Raw genomic sequence first — 20,666 nt, 5'->3', positions numbered from 1 at the left:
GACTCCTTACAAACATAATCTGTCACAGCCTTCTTTTTTCTTATTGTGTCACAACCAGTCTTTTGAAATAATTCAGCTGCTGAACACAGAATACTGGTGCATCAAATAAAAGATCAGCAACTGCATTTTGTGAATTACCTCCCTCATATGATATAAAGGTGCAATAAGAAATGTAAAGGTGCATGTTTTGGCTAGCATTAACAGGTGAAATTTTACATGGATTGCATCTGCTCTGTCACAAACTGTGTCCTATCCAGAGAAAGGAAAACATTCTGTAGGGTGAACAGACATTTTTAAGATGGCATTGTATTCAATGCAGTTGCAAGTTATATGAATTTTTGTAACTTTACTATAATTCTCAGATACAGTTTCAATCACAGTGTGGCATAGCAGATAGCATCATCGCTTCACAGCAACAGGTTCTCCTGTTTGATTCTTGACTGAGGTGCCTTCTTTGTGGAGTCTTTATGTCCTCTCTGTGTTCACATGGGTTTCCTCCAGGTGCACCTAAAACATGCTGTAGGTGGATTGGACATTCCAACTTGGCCATAGGTGTTTAATGCAGAAGAATCACTGTGACAGGGCTAGCCACCCAGTGGTATAAAACCTTGGATCTACATGATTGCCATTGTTGAAGTGACCCCCTGACCCCATGTGTGAAAAGTGGGAGAAAGGGATTTGGATGGATAGATGGAATCACAACTAGCCGAGTTTACCCTGGCAGTCACATGACAGTCTATGCATCTTAACAGCTAATTGTTTTCATCATGAAAATGTAAACAGCACTCCAGTTACACTTTAACAAGATGAAAGCATATGAAAAGCTGCATAATACATTCAATTTTGTTTTCTTTATTTTGTAATAACTCCGGGCCATAAGAATGGTGAAAATTAGGGCTATAGCATGTGTAACCAGATAAGGTGCAATCATACAAAAATATTAATGTGGGATTTTTAAAATACATTTTTTAATAAAGCAGAGCCATATTACAAGCAACCCATTCCTCACAACTCTCCACAACCCCCTCTCTGTGGTTTCAATGTACTTATCCATCTTATTAGTTATTATAGTGTAGCCATGGTGACCACAAATGTAGCTTTTTCAATATTACTTTAAAAGATATCACTATTCTGTTAACATTTTATTTGCTTCACAACTCTTATTTGAAAATTAGCAGCCATAAATGGGCCAGAAAGAATAATAGCTCCTGTGATGATATCTTAGTTTCCAGATTACTTAATACTAATATCAAAAACTCAGAATGGAAAATATTGGCTCATAGACAGTATCTTCATGTTAGTGTTTTTAATTTTATTTTACCATTTACTTTTGTACAATTTATCTTGTAATAACAAGCTCCAAATTAGAATAATAATCAAGCATTTCTGAGATCAGTTGTGCATGAACAACATATCTTTCTCTGTAGTTTTAGATTAACTGCAAGTTGTATCCAAAAAAAGAGGCTTTGGTAATTGCTCTCATTTAAGAAAGAAGACAAAAGCCATTCAAAACAATTGCATTAATGGAATTTTTGCTTTTTTGTAATGTTAAAAATTATTATTCCCTTATTTCATCTCTTGCATTGCACATTATGAAAATGCACTATTTTCAAAAGCTCTGAGCTTTAAACATGAAAATGTGCACAGCAGGCTCAGAAAGGGGGATTCAATTTTCAAAGATAATTGTGTCAGATAACTGCCTCATCCCTTTTCTGAAACAATCTGATAAATACCTAATTACTAACCAAGTGATTTCAACTCATCACAGCTGGTCCTAAGAGAAGGTTGGGGGGAAATGACAGGGCCTCCCAAGGCCGTTGAGTGCAGAAGCCAGTTTGATTGTGAATTGCCTCATTTATGCAGCTGATAAAATGCACAGAAAGGGACTAGAGAAAGTAAAAAGGGTGAAGTTTAAACACAAAATCAATGTTTCCTCACTGCATCTGGAAGAAGAGTAGAATAACATCCTTTGTTTTTGAATAATTAGGCTTTACTTGAACAAGGGAATTTGAAATCCATGGAATTTGTTTTGTTCAGATAAACATTGATTTAAAAAGCTGCACAAAATTAGCTGTTTCTAATACAATAGTGCTGTTTAGGCTTTGATTGGTTTATTTTTTTTTGTATTTCTGAAACGGTAAGTAAAACTTCTAGCTATATGGTTCATCTCCCTGTCTTCTCCACTGTTCTTATTAAGTCTCTCTCTTATATTCATACACATACACACACACACACACACACACACACACACACACACACACACACACACACACACACACACACACACACACACACACAGTATATCTGTCAGACTATCTCTTTATCTATCCTATCACACACACACACACACATACATACACATCCACACCTACATAAATATACTTTCATAGATATATATATATATATACATATTTGTTAACTTGGTAAGACCATTGGACCGAAGTTTCCCTTTTCAGGAGTGAACTGTGAACACTTTCTAGTTAAACGACTTGCTCTGAGTCGCACAGTAAGCAAACGTGCAAATAAAGGTGGAAGGAATCAAACTATGTACCCTAGTTACAAGAAACAGGTAATTATATATACGGCACTCTGTTTACACACCCATACGCTGTACTGACAAATGTAACACTGTATATAATACAGATTCCTACAGTAAAGCAGGCAATGTAAAAACAGCTATAGTGACAGACTACTTATTTCACAGATACCTTATGCAATTAATCCATTTGTAATGGAGCTTTGTTGTAGCAGCATCTAACATAACAAAACTCACTGCATCTTAATCTCTTTCATGTTCTCGCACAACTACTCAAATGGGTCAACTCCCCCCCAAGTGATATATTTATACTACTCTCTAGTCAGGCTGGAAAGGATGCAGTTATTTTCAGCCAGCAGTTACTTCTTCAGTTCTACGGGACACTGTTTTTTTAAACCTGCTTTATCAGCTCTAACACTAATTACTTTTCATTACCACAAGCCTCACTGAGAGATGACAAAAAATAGCTTTGCCATACAGTTTGCCCAGTCTCCACATTTACAAAGATCCTGCTAAAAATCTTCCATTCAGACATATGTCAGATGTAAGTATTTCCTCTTGCTGTACACATGCTTTCAGTCTCTTATGAGCCTGGTAGACAGCAGCTGCCTAATCTGACTGTATTATGCAGCTGAGGACAAACAATAAAATATCTCACAGAAAAAAGACATATGTTATAAAAAATAAACATGTATTTTCCAGAAACCTACATCACAGCCCAAATGTGTCCTCTTCAAAAGACTCTAAAGCTTTATTACTTACTAGTGTAATTATTACTTAACCATCTTTCAAGTAAAAAAAGCAAAGTGAACAAGTACTCAGAAGTAGGTAACTGATAATTGGTTACTATGGTAGTGTCAAGGATTGTATGCTTTTTCTGCCAATAAACACATAGACCATAACATTACTACAGATTTAGTTATCAGTTTAGCAAAATACCCTGCTTCTTCTTATCTGCCTTACATATACTTCTTTATTTCACCCTGGACTTTGAATAATGTCTTTTAAGACTTCACTCATTTTCATAAAAGTTTTCTGCATCTTAATTGGTGAGTTTGTATAATGAGAGGGGTGGGTGCGATTCTGAAAACATAGCTAGTAATGTAGCCAGTAGAAATAACATGGCCAATCATGGTATATGCTAATGACTGCATAATGAAGCATCATGTCTGCTAATGAGGAAAGAACATGCTGGATTCAGAAATATTTAAACATTGTACAGCAACATTCAACCTGCCTTAGGTTTCTCCACACACAGTTCCCCATGCTCAGACAGTGTAAGCTATTGAATAATGTTTGGTGTTGCTGCAGCTATTGTAAACTTGTATCTGCAACAGGCTTTTATAGCAACAGCTGTAGCTGATGGTATGCAATGCTTCCTGAGGCTGAGGGTATTCAGACTATGCTTAACATTCCATGGCCCACATGACAATGAGATAATGGACCATTATTGTATGGTTAAGGACACCACTGAACAAAGAGTGGATGTGTGTCAGCCTCATTTGCAGGACAGTGGGAGTCCTGGAGTAGCCATGGCAGTGGACATTATAGTCTGTGTTGCTTTATGTGTACTTGCTGAAGTCACCTTTTTCTGATCCACAGTTGTCACAGTGGGGGTACCACAAGCATCTGCTTACAGTATATTCCACCCGTTCCTTTATGCCATGCTTCGGTATTTGTGGTTCCTATGTTTACCTTCATTAGCAAGAATGGCATGTGCTTGAGTAATCCTCAATGTACTTCTGTGAAATGTTGGAATGTCAAATTCTGGTATACCTGACATGAACACCAGGCCTCAAAACTCCCTACCCCTCTGGACTTAGGAACAAGCATTAACATGGGTCCAGAAGGAGTGAGATTGGTGAATCAGGAATGCCAGTATTCAACATTGCTGTTGTTTGGAATGTAGGACATTGCATAGGTGGACTTGAGCACATGCCCTTCTAGCTAATGAAGTTAAACTGGTTCTTTCATACCCAGAAGGAGAGAAAAAAATGCCATTTGGGACTTCTGTGCTATGGCACACTTTCTCAAGGTACATAGGGCCATAAACTGTAACCACATTGATATAAAGGTCCCACCTGGTGAACTGGGAAGCAGGTAAGTAAAGTGTAAAGGACATTATTACATCAACTGTCATGTGATCTGTAATGTACACGGCATCATCAACAAGCTGTTTCCAGTCCACATGGGCAGTTTCCATGACTCACACTTATGATACATTTGTGACCTCTATAGATAGATTCAAGGAATGACTTTCTACAGGGTCATCTGGTGGGTGATGCTGAAGATGCCCTTGAACTAATGCTCATAACACCTATCAAAAATTCACATAACTTCACTGAGCACGATAACAACTATGCTCTACCTCAAATAAGAAATGTCACAGTGTATGCATTTGAGCTGCTGAAGATATGCTTTCACTACCAAGATATCTGGTGGTGCCCTGCAGTACAACCCTGTCTCATGTAAAAAATATTGAGCATGTGTGTTATGTTACATGATATTAGAAGACAGTTACAGCAGGATGAACCCATTCCAAGACTAGAATTCTCAAAATGGCAGGCAGCAGTATATAGCACAGATGAGGAGTCACAGGAGAAGCCAGCAGGAGGGGATGACTCTCATCAACAGAGGTGGGCACAATACACTGTGACACTGACAAAAACACAGGAGATTACACACATAGCTTTAAAAAATAGTTATTTAAGAGATAAGCAGATACATACAGTGAAAATTATATATTAAAAAAAAATCAGACTAAGCTGATCCATGTATAGTTTTGCCAAGTTGTGGATCAGAAATGCACAACCCAAGTAACACTATACAAAGTGCAGAGCACACTTTGCATCATTTGCACAGGTGAGGAAGCCACTGCTTCAGTACAAACCACCTAAATGACTTATGTAAAATCAACAGACTCTGCTTACTCATCTATGGCCCAGCCACTCTGTGCATCAGATATATGCTACCCAAGTAATAATGTGTGTGGGGCAGGGTGCACTTTCATTTGCATAAGTGAGGAAGGGAGTACAGGAATGTATGTCTTTCACATAAAAGAGAGGGGGTAGCATCAAAGTGGTGTAATAAAATTATTGCAAAGGAAGTTTCAGAACTGTGAGCTGGTGTTCAAAGTTGTGAATGGCCAGAGTTATTGCAAATGTGGGAAGTACTGAGGGCTGTCTTGTTATGCATGTGTTTATGCAATAACACAGCTTCAGCACATTGGACAGTGCTGTACTGCTGCATACAGAACAGGTTCACACCATGCATGGTAGTGGGTTCAGCATCTCTGGCTATATGACCTGGCTGTGCCAAGAGTTGCTCTAGCCATGCCATGACCTTGGCTTGATATTGGCAAATGTGAATCAGCTATGTGAGTGGTGATAACTGTAGATTAGATGTTTGTTATAATGTGGTTACAAAATATTGTGTAGTGGATGAATACGGCAAACTGCAGTGGGTGACTATTACAGTTCAGCTATGACTCACTGAAGTGTATTTCCTCAGTAAGCCAGAAAACAAATGGTAATGTTGAAATTTACATTCACCACAGGACAAATCTGCCAAAACACAGTTGCAGACAGGAGCTGTACAGCAAGAGGTGGAGCTTTGCTATATGATGCCACACGTCTCTCTCTAAGGGGCATGCATAGCAAGGATCAACATTTCTCTACTCCTGCAACATCTTGTGTGAGAGATTGTATTTAAATCCTGGTTGTCTGGTCAACTGATAGTAAGGAATACCTTCTCAGATAGTGGGGCAGGGGTGAACTTCTGTATTTGCATGCTGCTAGTATGCATAGGGGAGCAACATTCTGAAGGATCGCTCCCAACTCTACCTGTCAACTGTATGTGAGTTTGCGTAACATTCTTGATTGTATCTGCTGTTATTGCCCTGTCCTTGTAAAAGATTTGTAAATGTAAGGTAAATCACTGATGATTACAGTCTGTAAGGCCTGAATCCTACCATGTAACAGCATACCTCTCAAATAATTTGCTGATGAATTCTTGAAATTGACAAAATAGTGTGGGAACACAAAGTTGTACAGCATGGCACTGCTTATTTTTATTAGGATGTGTGATTTATGTATCTAAAGACGTTCACCATTTGGAGAAAAGCAATGATCTCCATGCATCTGTTCAAAATGAAGCTGAAAACAATGGCCATTTAATTGACTTTGCTCAAACTAACACTTAAGGAAAATAGTGGCTGAGGTGAACCAAACCATAAACCATGGGAGCAAGCATTTTAATGCCCATGAGCATTCCTCCTCAGCACAACCTTTAGCCACAAGCAACACTGACAGTCACATTAACGAAAGACAGGAATAATTCATGGAAAATTGGTCATTTAAACATTACAATGATCCAACTGGGGCCTGTCTACTGTACAGTCATCCTATATTTCTGCTTCTCCCTGAAGTCATATGGTGACTAGTGCCATAGCATAGATTGTTTTTTTTATCTTTATGTGTTTTTTTATTTCCTTTTTTTTTATCATGTGCTTCTACATCCTCCCATTCTCGGACTTCTACTCCTCTGCTCCTCTTCATTCCTTATGCCTTCCACGTCCCGTCTTCTCATTCATTATTGAATCCCCTTCTCCTGTTCATGCAGTTCAGTTTGTTGATTTATATTTTGGTGACTGAAACACATTGGTGAATGCAAATGGCTAGTCAATGAGTGGCTAACTGTTCATTCATTGATGAGAAGGGAACCTGGTTTATGGTAAAACAAGTGTTGAAACCAACTGTTTTTTTTAGGGAGGAAGAAGCCAAAAAGACTATGGAATTTTATTTTTCATTATAGTAGATACAATAAATACAAATATTTGCCATGCAAGGGAAATCCTTCTAAGCAGCAAACTTTTCCCTCGCACCAGCTTCTCTTGCTAGACAGCAGGTTCTGCCTCTAAATCTACACATTCTTTTTAACTTTCATTTGCATGGTTAACCAGTCATGAAATAAGAACTGCAAAGGTCTCTTTTCCTGGAGGAATGGGTATCATGGTTTGATTATTTTATGCAGCGTCATTAGTTGCGTTGTGTCACACAATATTATTATTCACTACTCATTCAGTTCATTGTATATTGATTGTAAAACTGAAAAACATTCTAGGGCAATAAAAATGATTATTTACACATGGCTTGCTATATATCTGTTGTTTTATGATGAACAGCATATAGCATATATAATGTATGTATATATTCAATATTTGTTTATGTTCATATTGTTGCAGATGCCATTTGTGTACGTCTAATTGATTGTAATGCAAGAAATTTTACACCATGAAATGGATAAATATTACCTTCATTTTGGCAGCTGCTTTCAGGCTCATCTGTACACAGCAGTTAATGGGGCATCTTGTTCCAGGTATGTTAATGTAATTGTCCTGGTGTTCTTTTTGGCTTCATTGTAAATTAGTCTCTCTCTCTCTCTCTCTCTACCTCTACCTCTCTCTCTCCCTCCTACCCTTTAAATAGCAATTAAGGTGCCATGAAATATCAATTTGGTTCAGGTGGAATTGATCTGGTGAAGCAATTATCTAAACAGAAAACAGTGAACACACACTGCATTAAGTTTAAAATATCAGATATAAGAAATTCATAACAGAATATTGTAAGCAACTGTAGGTCATTTCTGAATGGATTTCATACCTGATTTTGTGCTGTCAGCAGAAGTAAGAAATGTTTGTTCCCAGCATTGACGTAACCATAATATCAAGGGTGCTGTGAGGCAAGACTCCATACAGTAAGTGCGTAATTGTCCCAGAAAATAAGAATATATCTCTGCCAGCTGAACTTTTACAGTTTTAGTTGTGCTTGTAAACATGGACATCTGTATTCATGCATTTCACAGCCATGTGTTAACCTCTGAAGGTTAGCTAACTATATATATTTGTGAAATATTTTTATTTAAAGTGATATTCAAGAAAGGGAGTATTGTTTTATTTTTGTGATTTGTGTTCATTGATCTATGACTTGCAAGTTAGAGAATTTGTATTACCCAAAATACTTGAAAGCAAGATATTTTGCATTTTTTGACACAGGGATTGCTCTTCATATTTCTGTTTGATTAGAATGGTCACATACCAAAAGGAAAAATGAAGAGGGTAGAAAGAAGAGAAATCAGACAGGAATGCTAGAAATGCATGTTATTCATCTTAAGCAAGAGAAAGAGTGGTGACAGCTAGAAACAATCAGAAGGCATTTTTCATTTCTTGTTTATGTATTTAATAGAACTTGGTTTGTTTGGAAACCTTGTTCTATAAGGTCCTAGAAAGCAAAATAATAGACTAAATAGTCAGCTCTGACTCGGTCTAAGAAAATAGTGATAAGTATATTAATCTGACTTTTGTGGAAAGAATGGCAGTGTATGCTTACAGTTTAACTTGACTTTGGGGGACTACATTTTTGAACAATCTTAAAAAAAGTTGTAAAAATACCCATTAAATGCATTTAAACTTATTTAAAACTTTAAAAACATTACTGTGACTACTTTTCATTTTCTAAGCCAGGACTAACCTCCTGACTGAACTTCATATGGAAAGAATGGACCTTCCTAAATGGGAGGAGGCTTCATTTTGCATCATAGCACCCATGGGTTTTCCATTATTTCCTTATAGTAAAATAAAAAACAATGGATAACAGTACCCAAAAGCACCTAGTATTAAAGCTCACAATAAGCACTTGCATCAAAACAGATGTCTTCAGACTGAACACAGTTCCTTGCATTATTTCTAATTTCCTTATGGGCTGTGCGAATTTGAATCAATTATGCCGGCCTTGAACATGAAACAGTATAGAGGAGTCACATAGCTACATTAGATGCTTTTGAGGTTGCAGAATGTTCTGATTTACATTCTGTAATTTGCATTTTAGTATGCAAATGTAACAGGATAGATGAATTGCATCTGTGATTGTACAGTGCATGCATTGTGTCACCTAAAAGGCTAAAACTTTGTGAAAAACATGAACAGTTTAAAAAAATACTGGAGAACAGAAATACGGATGTTGTACATAATTTTCCTAAGTTATTGCTTTACTACTAAAGATGTAGCACTCCATTAAATCTGCTCATTTACCTGCATTGATACACTCGTGAATGTTTATGCACCTGTACATTGTATTTATATGGTGTTGTTATTATTTCATGACTTCATTACTTTGTCACTTTGTTTTATTTTGTGTAAGCTTTTGTCCATATTTTGCTTCTTGTTTCAATACACAATAACATCTTCATGTGAACTGCTAAGAGGTTCAACCCATATTCATGAGTTGCTGTGAGTTAATCAGGCTTGAGGAAATATGTTTTTTGGTATATATCTCTATTCCTCATTGTACCCTTGCACTATAGTTGGGACCCATCACAAAGGCACTTTTGCAATTTTGATTACTGATTATATGTCCTTTTGATGTTTTACACTTTTGGTGTTTTTCGTTTGATGCTTTGCAGTCCATAATTTTGCAAACTCAATCATTTACCATTTATCCATCTTGGTGTCTTACCAGAAATATACTCATGGTGTGTCAGTAGCAGATTAGCTTTATCCTTGGTATATTACCAAAAGCTACTACAGTTTCTCTCCACACATTCCACATTACACAACCACAAACACCCAGCAAACCCAAAAATCACATCAGTCTTAACATGGAACATTCATGACAACAGCAACACTAGTTTAAAATGAAAACACAAAGATAAACTGAATAGAAGGTGGTCTTGTTTCTGAGATGCATGAATTATCTTGTACTGTAGGATTAAGAAGTTTGATTTGTGTCTTGTGGTTTCACCACATAATGAAAAAACCCATTTTATAACCAACCACATAAGATATTTCATGTGCCACACAGTAGACCCTCACATATTCCCTGTATGTATGTATGTATGTATGTATATATATATATATATATATATATATATATATATATATATATGAGTGTGTGTGCTTGTGAGTGTATATATATATATATATATATATATATATATATATATATATAGCTATAGATATATACATACTGAGAAAAATATGCATAAAAGTACATCTATATACATCTACATCTAATATAGGTATATACATATCCACCACACAAAGGTATTGCACTTAATAAAATTATGACACAGCCATGTATGTGGTTTGTATCCTTGTATGGCAGTTATTATTGTATTACACTACAGCAATTAGTAGGCAGTCAAAGCATTGTTTGCTGAAAGGGAAATATTGGGGAGTTTAGTAAAGTAGAATAACTGTTAAATATGAATTGCCCAGAGTCATGCAACAGTGTACTGTTATTACCCAGATGTGTTGTTTTTTTTTTTTTAAATAAATGCCTTACCTTTTTAAAATAACAGTGTCCTATAATTCACACTTCATTGTTCTATTTGCTCATTTGATGTGAATAAGAGGGGATGTCTTTAAGCCATGCAACCCATGTTTGCATCCATCGACATGGTAATTTAATCACAATACATTGACCTAGCATAGTGATTATTATCGTAAATGTGATCTCAGGAGAAAGAGCAAAGGACATGCTTAATGTTCAGAATGTTACATTTCTAAATTGTCAGATCAAGTGGGGAACTAAAATAAATAATTATTTCTATCGTGGGCAAACTACATTAAAAAGAAAGTGCTATGTTAGGTTTTTCCAGTAAGCTGTAAGAAAAATAATGCATGATATTATTTGGTAGACATGAAATAGCTTATTTTTCTTCTGGTTCCTTTTCATTGCAGGCTTGCTCTATTATTGAAAAATAGATGCACTTACTGGTTATTTTGTATTGTTACAGAATAAGTTGCATTGGTAGTCATTTCCGATTTAAGTACATAATACACCTGTGAATTACTTGAATTAGCATCGATTAACGTGAGTGGCATTTTCTGATTGTTAATTTCTAAGAACAGTTTGTGAAAATTGCTTTTATTGCATGAATAGTAGGAAAGTAACACTGTACTAATTTGAAAGAAAAAATAACTTTGTTTGAACTTAAGGTCTAAAATGTTTTGAGAAATCAAAACTTTGTAATCATTTCAAAGCAATTTGTCAACTAGAATGCTGTTTTAAAGGCACCTGCAGTGTCTGTCCTATTTTCATGGTAGCTATCCTATCCTACCAACACTGGTTTCAATCTAGTCAGAGTTTTATAGAATCCACTAAAAAGGCATTTTGTGTAGTATTGCTCCTTCCATCAATTTCATTTCAGAATAAAAATCACAGGTGGCATCTTGATTTTGTCCTTACTTTGTAATTTTCATCACAGGCCTCAGACCTGAACTGGCAGATTACTTTACTTGGCCACGTATCATGGAGTGTTCATTGTGGCTGGCAGGGGACCAGGGCTGTGATTATCACAGAGCGACAGATAAAGGCAGATCAATTTTATTTCCAGCAGTATAGCCAATTCATTTTGTATTGTCTCATTTCTTGCAGAAGTATTTGCACTCTTTTTTTTCCACTCATGAGTAAGATTAATATGGAAATGTAGAGCAATCCAAACTTTTTCTAAGTACTGTATACATCCATAAATGCATTGATAAATGCTCTTTCAAGAAGGATACATGCTCTTATTTGATGGCAGTTTTAAACTATTTTCAAAACTGTTTGCTTATAACCTGACTTTCTTTTTCTTTTTAATTCTGTAAAGCAGGTAGTTATAGATGACAAGATATCATGCAAGCTACCATTCTGCATTTGTCCCAGTACCTGAGCTAATTAATAGACAGAAATCACATTTCTGTCAGGTGAAAAAACAGAATGAATCGTTAAATTAAACTAGGTTTAATTTGTTCAGACTACTATGAGAAAATTAAATTCCTAGTACCCCCTCTGCCACAATGTTTAATTTGCTTAGATTAAACAGATGTTCAACTTGTGTTTGATACATAAGATACAAACAAACCTCATAATAATAATATGAATGTGGACAGCATTTAAATATTCCATGTATAATCAGGTTATTTTGTCATTATGCTGTTGACAGGTGTGGAAACATGATTTATTTCTACTGCTTTAATTAAAACTGTGATTATAATTCTAGACTCATACAATAATGTATAGCTACCACGTTTCATATTTACTTCAAAGCAGCATGTTTAAAAACAGCTTTTTGATTTGACTAGGCTCAAAAGGTTAAACAAATAACATCATTTCATAAACCAATATACTTTTGTCTAAGACTTCAAATAAAAATCCACACATGATACAGGAGTGCTATTCCATGCAAGAACCAGACACCAGGCAGAATAAGGTGATAAGCACTTTCATTCCCTTTATTCACAATCAAGAAAACAAAACTTCATCAGATAGATCTCCAAATAAAACTGAGAAGAAAATTAATGAAATCACCACCTATTACAACTATCATTGGACTGCTAGCTAGTTACACTGAGAGGAGGCAGTCATGCATATTATTGAGGCCTCTATTTATGAAATTATTTATTTTAATCATGACTCAAAACAACATACACAGCTTTTAGTGAGTCATTTTATTTGTTTAATTTTGATTTAAAATGGATTTATTTATTATAATCATGAAGTATCAACACTGAATTTTTTCAGAGAGCTGTGAAAGAATTAAGCATTTTGTCTTTGGTATACGGTAGTCTTTTACTGAATTATATTCACAAGAGGTTTGTCTTTGGTATATGGTAGTCTTTTGCTGAATTATATTCACAAGAGGTTTGTCTTTGGTATACGGTAGTCTTTTACTGAATTATATTCACAAGAGGTTTGTCTTTGGGATACGGTAGTCTTTTACTGAATTATATTCACAAGAGGTTTGTCTTTGGTATACGGTAGTCTTTTACTGAATTATATTCACAAGAGGTTTGTCTTTGGTATACGGTAGTCTTTTACTGAATTATATTCACAAGAGGTTTGTCTTTGCTATACGGTAGTCTTTTACTGAATTATATTCACAAGAGGTTTGTCTTTGGTATACGGTAGTCTTTTGCTGAATTATATTCACAAGAGGTTTGTCTTTAGTATACGGTAGTCTTTTACTGAATTATATTCACAAGATATTTGTCTTTGGTATACGGTAGTCTTTTACTGAATTATATTCACAAGAGGTTTGTCTTTGATATACGGTAGTCTTTTACTGAATTATATTCACAAGAGGTTTGTCTTTGGTATACGGTAGTCTTTTACTGAATTATATTCACAAGAGGTTTGTCTTTGGTATACGGAAGTCTTTTACTGAATTATATTCACAAGAGGTGTACAGCAGCACAATCCTTTTCTCATTGGATGCAGAGAATAGAAGACTCTCTCTTCAGAAAAAAAATCAAAGATTTACTGTTTTCCTTACAATTCTTTACTTTTTGTGACCTTTTTTTAAGTTTGATGATCCTGATGAATAAATGTACCCAACTAGGGTAACCCAACTCTTATATTGTACAAGCCCAATAAATAACTGTAAAATTGTAAAATTATGGTAAACTAAATGTATTCTGTCTTTGTTAATGCATCCCAACTGAACTGGTTTTGTGGTAAATGCTTATTCATTTTCATACTAGGGCCCATTTCCACTGTGCCATCTGACATGATGTAGTAGCTAGTGGAAAATGAAAGGCTGTTTGAATGTTTTAGATTGATTATGTAATCATATCTGTACCCATGTGCATACCATGGGGAAGATCATTTGTGTGTCCCCAACATCTTATTCTGGATTTGTTTCTCTGTCTTTACCCATTGAGTGTCAGGATATACTCCTGCTCCTACAATATCCTGAACTAGAGACAGTGGTGTCAGAGAATGCAGGAATGAATGAATGAATGAATGAATGAATGAATGAATGCAAATAAAATGCAAAAATAATGACACAAGTATGTTCCATAGACAACCACAGCTACAGTTATGCAGAAGAAAGCATGATATATGCAAATTTGCTCAGAACTGTAGAATTGGAATTACACACCTGTCTGATGCCTCCTGGTGTCTATATGTGATTGCAATCACTGTTGCCCAAAAACAGGTTATGAACTGTCAAACAGTTTTTTAAAGGCAGCGACTAGTGGTTATATAGCAATCTAATAACTCATTGCTACCTTTAAAGTTTACAAGCTGGCAGTTAGCACAGAGGACTAAAGCTCCAACCTGCTAATGATCTGCATCCTGCTTAGAATCATTTCACCATCATTAGCTTAGTGTGTGACCTTGAGTAAGTCGCTTAACTAGGCAGTGCTTTGGGGTAATTGGGAATTTGGGGTAGACTCTTTAATAGTCTTTTGGATTGCATGCCTAGTAATTAATATAAACCTGTTTGGAATAATTGTGATGCCATCTCACTAACAACAGTAAACCGTAAACCTCTTCAGCTCCTCCTTCCATTTGTTGCCTAGAGCAGCTGCCTTCTCCATCCTGTACTTATTTACTAAGTTTCCACCACCACAATCTATTTTTTAAACTCATATCCAGCATATCAATTCTTCAAATGTACTGCACCGTTATCTAAATTTTGTCACTTTTCTTTGCACATAAATCAAGGAGAATACAGTTTATTGTACAATTAAGCACTGCCATTGTATTGGTAGCCGTTTAAATAAGATCAGATTATTTGTTGACAGAGTATTCCTGGTAACTGCTGTTTTCAGGTCCTATCCAAACATTTTGATGTAGTTAGCTGCCCTGTCCTCATCAGAAATGTTAATGCAAGTGTTTTTCATGTATTTACGAAACGCAGACTGATGAAGAAGAATAACATATGTCTTGAAAGTATTATTCCTATTTCTCAAACAATAATAATAATATCTGTGGGCATTTGCCACTGGTGAATTTTGGACTTCTGGTAATACTTCCAGGAAATGAATATCCTAACTCCTCTTGCAACTACATTTTATAGTCTTCTCCTCAAGTTTTCAGCCGATTTTTTAGAGCTAAATTGTTGCTTAGATATCTGTTGTCTTAGTGTTCTGCAAATATACAGAGATCAGTATATATTTTTTGGGTTTTATAATTTGCACTCTGATTCCTCACATCTCTGTTGAAACTTTCTTCCCCACCCCCACCCCATTGTGGTTTCTGTTGCTTCTGTGTTGTTAACTCATGGTTCCCTTAATTTGAACTGTTAATAGCAGCAGTCTGCATTTAAAGTGGAACAGTCTTACAAGACTTTCTGCAAATATATAGAGCTGAGTATATTTTTCTGTATTATTCTGTATTATAGAGCTAAATTGTTGCTTAGATATCTGTTGTCTTAGTGTTCTGCAAATATATAGAGATCAGTATATATTTTTTGGGTTTTATAATTTGCAGTTTGATTCCTCACATCTCTGTTGAAACTTTCTTCCCCACCCCCTCCCCATTGTGGTTTCTGTTGCTTCTGTGTTGTTAACTCATGGTTCCCTTAATTTGAACTGTTAATAGCAGCAGTCTGCATTTAAAGTAGAACAGTCTTACAAGACTTTCTGCAAATATATAGAGCTGAGTATATTTTTCTGTATTATTCTGTATTATAGAGCTAAATTGTTACTTAGATATCTGTTGTCTTAGTGTTCTGCAAATATACAGAGATCAGTATATATTTTTTGGGTTTTATAATTTGCACTCTGATTCCTCACATCTCTATTGAAACTCCCCCCCCCCATTGTGGTTTCTGTTGCTTCTGTGTTGTTAAATCATGGTTCTCTTAATTTGAACTGTTAATAGCAGCAGTCTGCATTTAAATTGGAACAGACTTACAAGACTTTCTGCAAATATATAGAGCTGAGTATATTTTTCTATATTATTCTGTATTATAGAGCTAAATTGTTGCTTAGATATCTGTTGTCTTAGTGTTCTGCAAATATACAGAGATCAGTATATATTTTTTGGGTTTTATAATTTGCACTTTGATTCCTCACATCTCTGTTGAATCTTTTCCCCACCCCCTCCCTGTTCTTGGTTGTCGTTTAAATTTGGTGGATTTTGCAGTGCTCGCCCCACTGTAGATTTGATCTAGGACACTCCCCCAGTCCCATCTCTTTACCGCATTCTACCTAATAAACCCTTTCTGCACTTGATTTTAGTCCTTTTTAATTTAATTACATTTTTTCAAACTGTGTGTGGACTAATATTGCTACATACTCAAGTGTGCCAGCTTGCACTGCATGTGAATTGTTTTTACTACTGTTTTTGCTACTTTTCTGAAAAAAAAAAAATTGTAAGCCTGTTTCCTACCTTTCCTGTAATTAGTGTTCCAGATACAGATTTGCTGTATCCAGGACTATTGTAAGCTTCTGAGCCCCCAAGCCTTTCTGTGTTGGAGGGAAGCCTTCTAGCTTATCAGTGGGAGTGGTAAGCACTAGGTAACCTGTCTACCACATAAGGAGTGGTTCTGGCCCAGAATTTGTAGTTATTGGCCTTTTGGGCGGTCTTCCATCTCTCTCAACTTTCTGATTTGAAGGCCTGCATTTGCACTTGTTTCTGTCGTGTAACTCCTGGGCCCATCTCATTTGCTCACTCAAAAAAAAAATCTGCTTTTACTGTATTTGTGTTTCTTCCTACTTTATTTTGCTTTTGCGTCATCTTAAAAGTACTCAATTGTATTTATTACTGCTTGGTGTAACTCATTCTAAGCCTTTTAGTTTAAGCACTTGGGCTTCAGACCAGTTGTTTTACATTAGGAAGGTTTGTGGCCTGCACTGTGGTGTCAGGACAGGTAGCTTACATCCTTCTAAGTTGGGAACTGCTGATTGAGGGCTCAGTGTCTGTTATTCTAAAAGTGTATTAATTCTGGTTTAAGCACTTGGGTGTCACGCCAGTTGTTTTACATTAAGAAGGTTTGTGGTCTGCACTGTAGTGGCAGAACAGGTAGCTTACATCCTTCTAAGTTGGGAACTGCTGATTGAGGGCTCAGTGTCTGTTATTCTAAAAGTGTATTAATTCTGGTTTAAGCACTTGGGCTTCAGGCTAGTTATTTTACATTAAAAGGGTTCGTGGTCTGCACTCTTGTGGGAGGAGAGGCTGGACTCTGCCCTTCTGAGCTGGGAATTTCTGGTTAAAGGCTTATAGTGCCTGCATATTTGAACTGCTTCTTACTTTGTTTGCTGTAGCATAGACTAGATCCAGGCCTGCTGAATCTAGCTTTGTTTGTATAACTTGAGCACTAATCTAGGCATTGGTAGTAACTTGGTTAAAGTGTAGCTATCATTCTAAGTCTTTTGGATTAAGCACTTGGGCTTCAGACCAGTTGTTTTACATTAGGAAGGTTTGTGGCCTGCACTGTGGTGGCAGGACAGGTAGCTTATATCCTTCTAAGTTGTGAACTGCTGATTGAGGGCTCAGTGTCTGTTATTCTAAAAGTGTATTAGTTCTGGTTTAAGCACTTGGGTTTCAGGCCAGTTATTTTACATTAAGAAGGTTTGTGGTCTGCACTCTTGTGGGAGGAGAGGCTGGACTCTGCCCTTCTGAGCTGGGAATTTCTGGTTAAAGGCTTATAGTGTCTGCATATTTGAACTGTTTCTTACTGAAATTGGTACACCTTGTTTGCTGTAGCATACACTAGATCCAGGCCTGCTAAATCTAGCTTTATTTTTATGCTGCTTGTTTGTTTGCTTGTTATTTTCCTGAAATGCTAAGTCCACCTAAAACGGGGCTTTTCAGTGCTTCTGTGGATCCCTAGTGATATCTGCATTGCTTACTGTACTTATTTCCTTGTTTCACTTGAAAGAAAGCTACTGTTTGTTGTTTTTGCATTTAAGTTACCTGAAACACATTGCATTTAAGTTACCTGGCACTTGCTCACTAAAGCAATTATATAAGTCAGCACTAAAATATTAAAAGCACTGCACCCTCACAAACTCCCCTTGAGTACCTCGTTCCCCATTGGCCCTTTTTTCAATTATAAAGGCATTCCCAATACTATTCTAGCATGTCCAAAGGTCAGTTGTCAATCTCCTCTCCGGTCCAGCTGGTGAATCTGGGAATCTTGAGGCAATGTTACAATTGCCTCATGTACACAGACAACCCTCTCCTCCTCCCAACAAATTCCAACACATGTGAGAGATGCAACCATATAGCCATACTGGAGGCTAAGCTCTCTCAACTCAGTACTGGCAAAACCAGTCAGGAGGAGAAGGAAACCACACTCACTACAATTCCAGTCTCACATAGACCTACCACGACAGCAAACCAAACACATAAACACACAAAAACATACTTGGAGGCTCTAAATAAATATCTGCCTAAGCAGCAGAGACCTCCAAAGCAGACACTCGAGCAACCGCTACCCCAAAACAAAACACGTGCAACACATAGCTCACAAAGCCAGTGTGCCGAACAGTCACAGCCCTTAAGGCTAAACAACACACATGATACACTTGTAATAGGTGACTCTATTGTCAGGCACACTGACATCCCGCTCACCAGGCTGAACAAGGAGAAGGTCGCGGTGAGCTGCCTGTCAGGTGCTAGGATCCGCCACATAACACAAGCACTCAGGTCACTCCAAGGCAAGTACAAATATGACTCAGTTATTGTCCATGCTAGTGTGAATGACCTGAGACGTACCTCCCTGGACTACATAAAAAGAGACATAAGGAGCTCTCTGAGCATGTAGCCCAGGCCGTTATGACCCTGACCTTGAGTAGCATCTTACCCTCACCAAGAATGATGCCACAATATGAAGACAAGATGATCAATTTCAACAATTGGCTTAAGTATTGGTGTCATTCAAAGGGGATCCAATGCCTGTCAGCCTGGGATGACATGCTCGACAAGCCACGATGCTTCTCTAGGGACGGCTTGCACCTGTCACCCCTGGGCTTTCGGATATTGGCAAAGGTCCTTGCTACCCCCATAGTGCCTTTTTTAGGCAAGGCTCAAAAGACAAACCCACCTCCATAAGTATCACAAGGGATAAGAAACTAAGAGTAATGCTACTCAGTGTCAGAAGTCTAAACCTCAAGATGCACGCACTCGAAACTCTCCTTAGCATGGAGAACTTCGATATCTGTGCAGTAACAGAAACCTGGTTCAAGGCTCCCGAGAGCACCCCAGCACTACCAGGTTATACCTCATACCATGCTTTTCAGCCCCTAAACTTGAACCGTGCCACAAAAGGAGGGGGAGTATCAATATTCGTCAAAGATACCCACACCTCCAGGTTGGTGGCACAGCACGAAGCATCAGAGACTATCCATGTGCAACTAACAGTGGGTAAAACTGACTTCCAGTGTATAGCCTGCTACAGACCACCCTCCCAAACCCAGGAACCCCACTCGGCCTTCCTGAGAACACTGGAAAATATGAAGGTCTCTCCAAACACCATTATATTGGGTGACTTCAACTACCCAAACATAGACTGGGAGCATTACTTTAGCTCCAACACCCTAGCCCAAAGGTTCCTAGAATTTATAAACTCAAATGCTATGGAACAACTTGTTACCACTCCCACAAGAGGGGAAAACATAATGGACCTAATCATCACCAACATGGGGACTCTATGCTCCAGACCAGAAGTGTATCCCTCACTGGTAAGATCAGACCATAAACTAATCTCACTGGGTATTCACATCCCAACTCCACCCCCTGCCCTGAAAACCACAGTGAAAAACTTCTCTAAAGCAAATTTCACACTCCTCAAAGCCCTCGGGCCTGTGGAAAATACGGCCCAGACCGCAGAATCCTTTATAAACACATTCTATGAACACCTTCAGGAATGCATGGATCATGCAATCTCAAATAAAACCAAGACCCAATCCTCCAAAGGCAGGCGTCCTGTCTGGTGGACCCCAGCCATAAACAAACTATACAATAGAAGGAGGAAGCTACTACATGATAGAGCAAAATCCCAAAAAGGGAAGGCATCTCTGATCAGTATTAGCAAAAAACTATGGGCACTCATAAAATCGTCTAAGGCCAGCTTCGAGAGAAAAATTGCACAGGACACTAAGGATAATCACAAGGCTTTCTTTAGTTATGTTAGGAACCTGGGTGGGAATTCCCAGATATGCTCAGAATTAGTCCAAAATGACAAAAAACACACCAAACCCACAGACATTGCCAACATCCTAGCTGACAGGTTCAGCGCAAACTCCCCCCCCCACCAAAAGGGCAAATATTTATCCCAGCAGAGTGCTGCCCCCCTGACATCTCAGATGCTCAGGTAAGAGCTGCCCTCTCCAAAGCAAAAAACACAGCATCAA

At 37.3% G+C, this 20,666-nt stretch overlaps 1 long non-coding RNA gene across 1 annotated transcript in view; it reads left to right on the top strand.

Moving 5' to 3' along the window:
• The window catches only part of LOC122802698, a 713,439-nt gene extending 705,532 nt beyond the window's left edge, over positions 1–7,907 (top strand). Inside the window, exon 3 of the long non-coding RNA XR_006364971.1 lies at positions 7,779–7,907. This is a non-coding gene — a long non-coding RNA (uncharacterized LOC122802698). The remainder of the gene's footprint in view (positions 1–7,778) is intronic.
• Positions 7,908–20,666: the final 12,759 nt, after the last annotated feature.

This window comes from Protopterus annectens, chromosome 5.part0, assembly GCF_019279795.1.
Source record: "Protopterus annectens isolate FY-2018-M chromosome 5.part0, PAN1.0, whole genome shotgun sequence".
Lineage (NCBI taxonomy): Eukaryota > Metazoa > Chordata > Ceratodontiformes > Protopteridae > Protopterus > Protopterus annectens.
The sequence above is the reverse complement of the archived record's forward strand: the minus strand, read 5'-3'. Positions and strand labels throughout refer to the sequence as shown.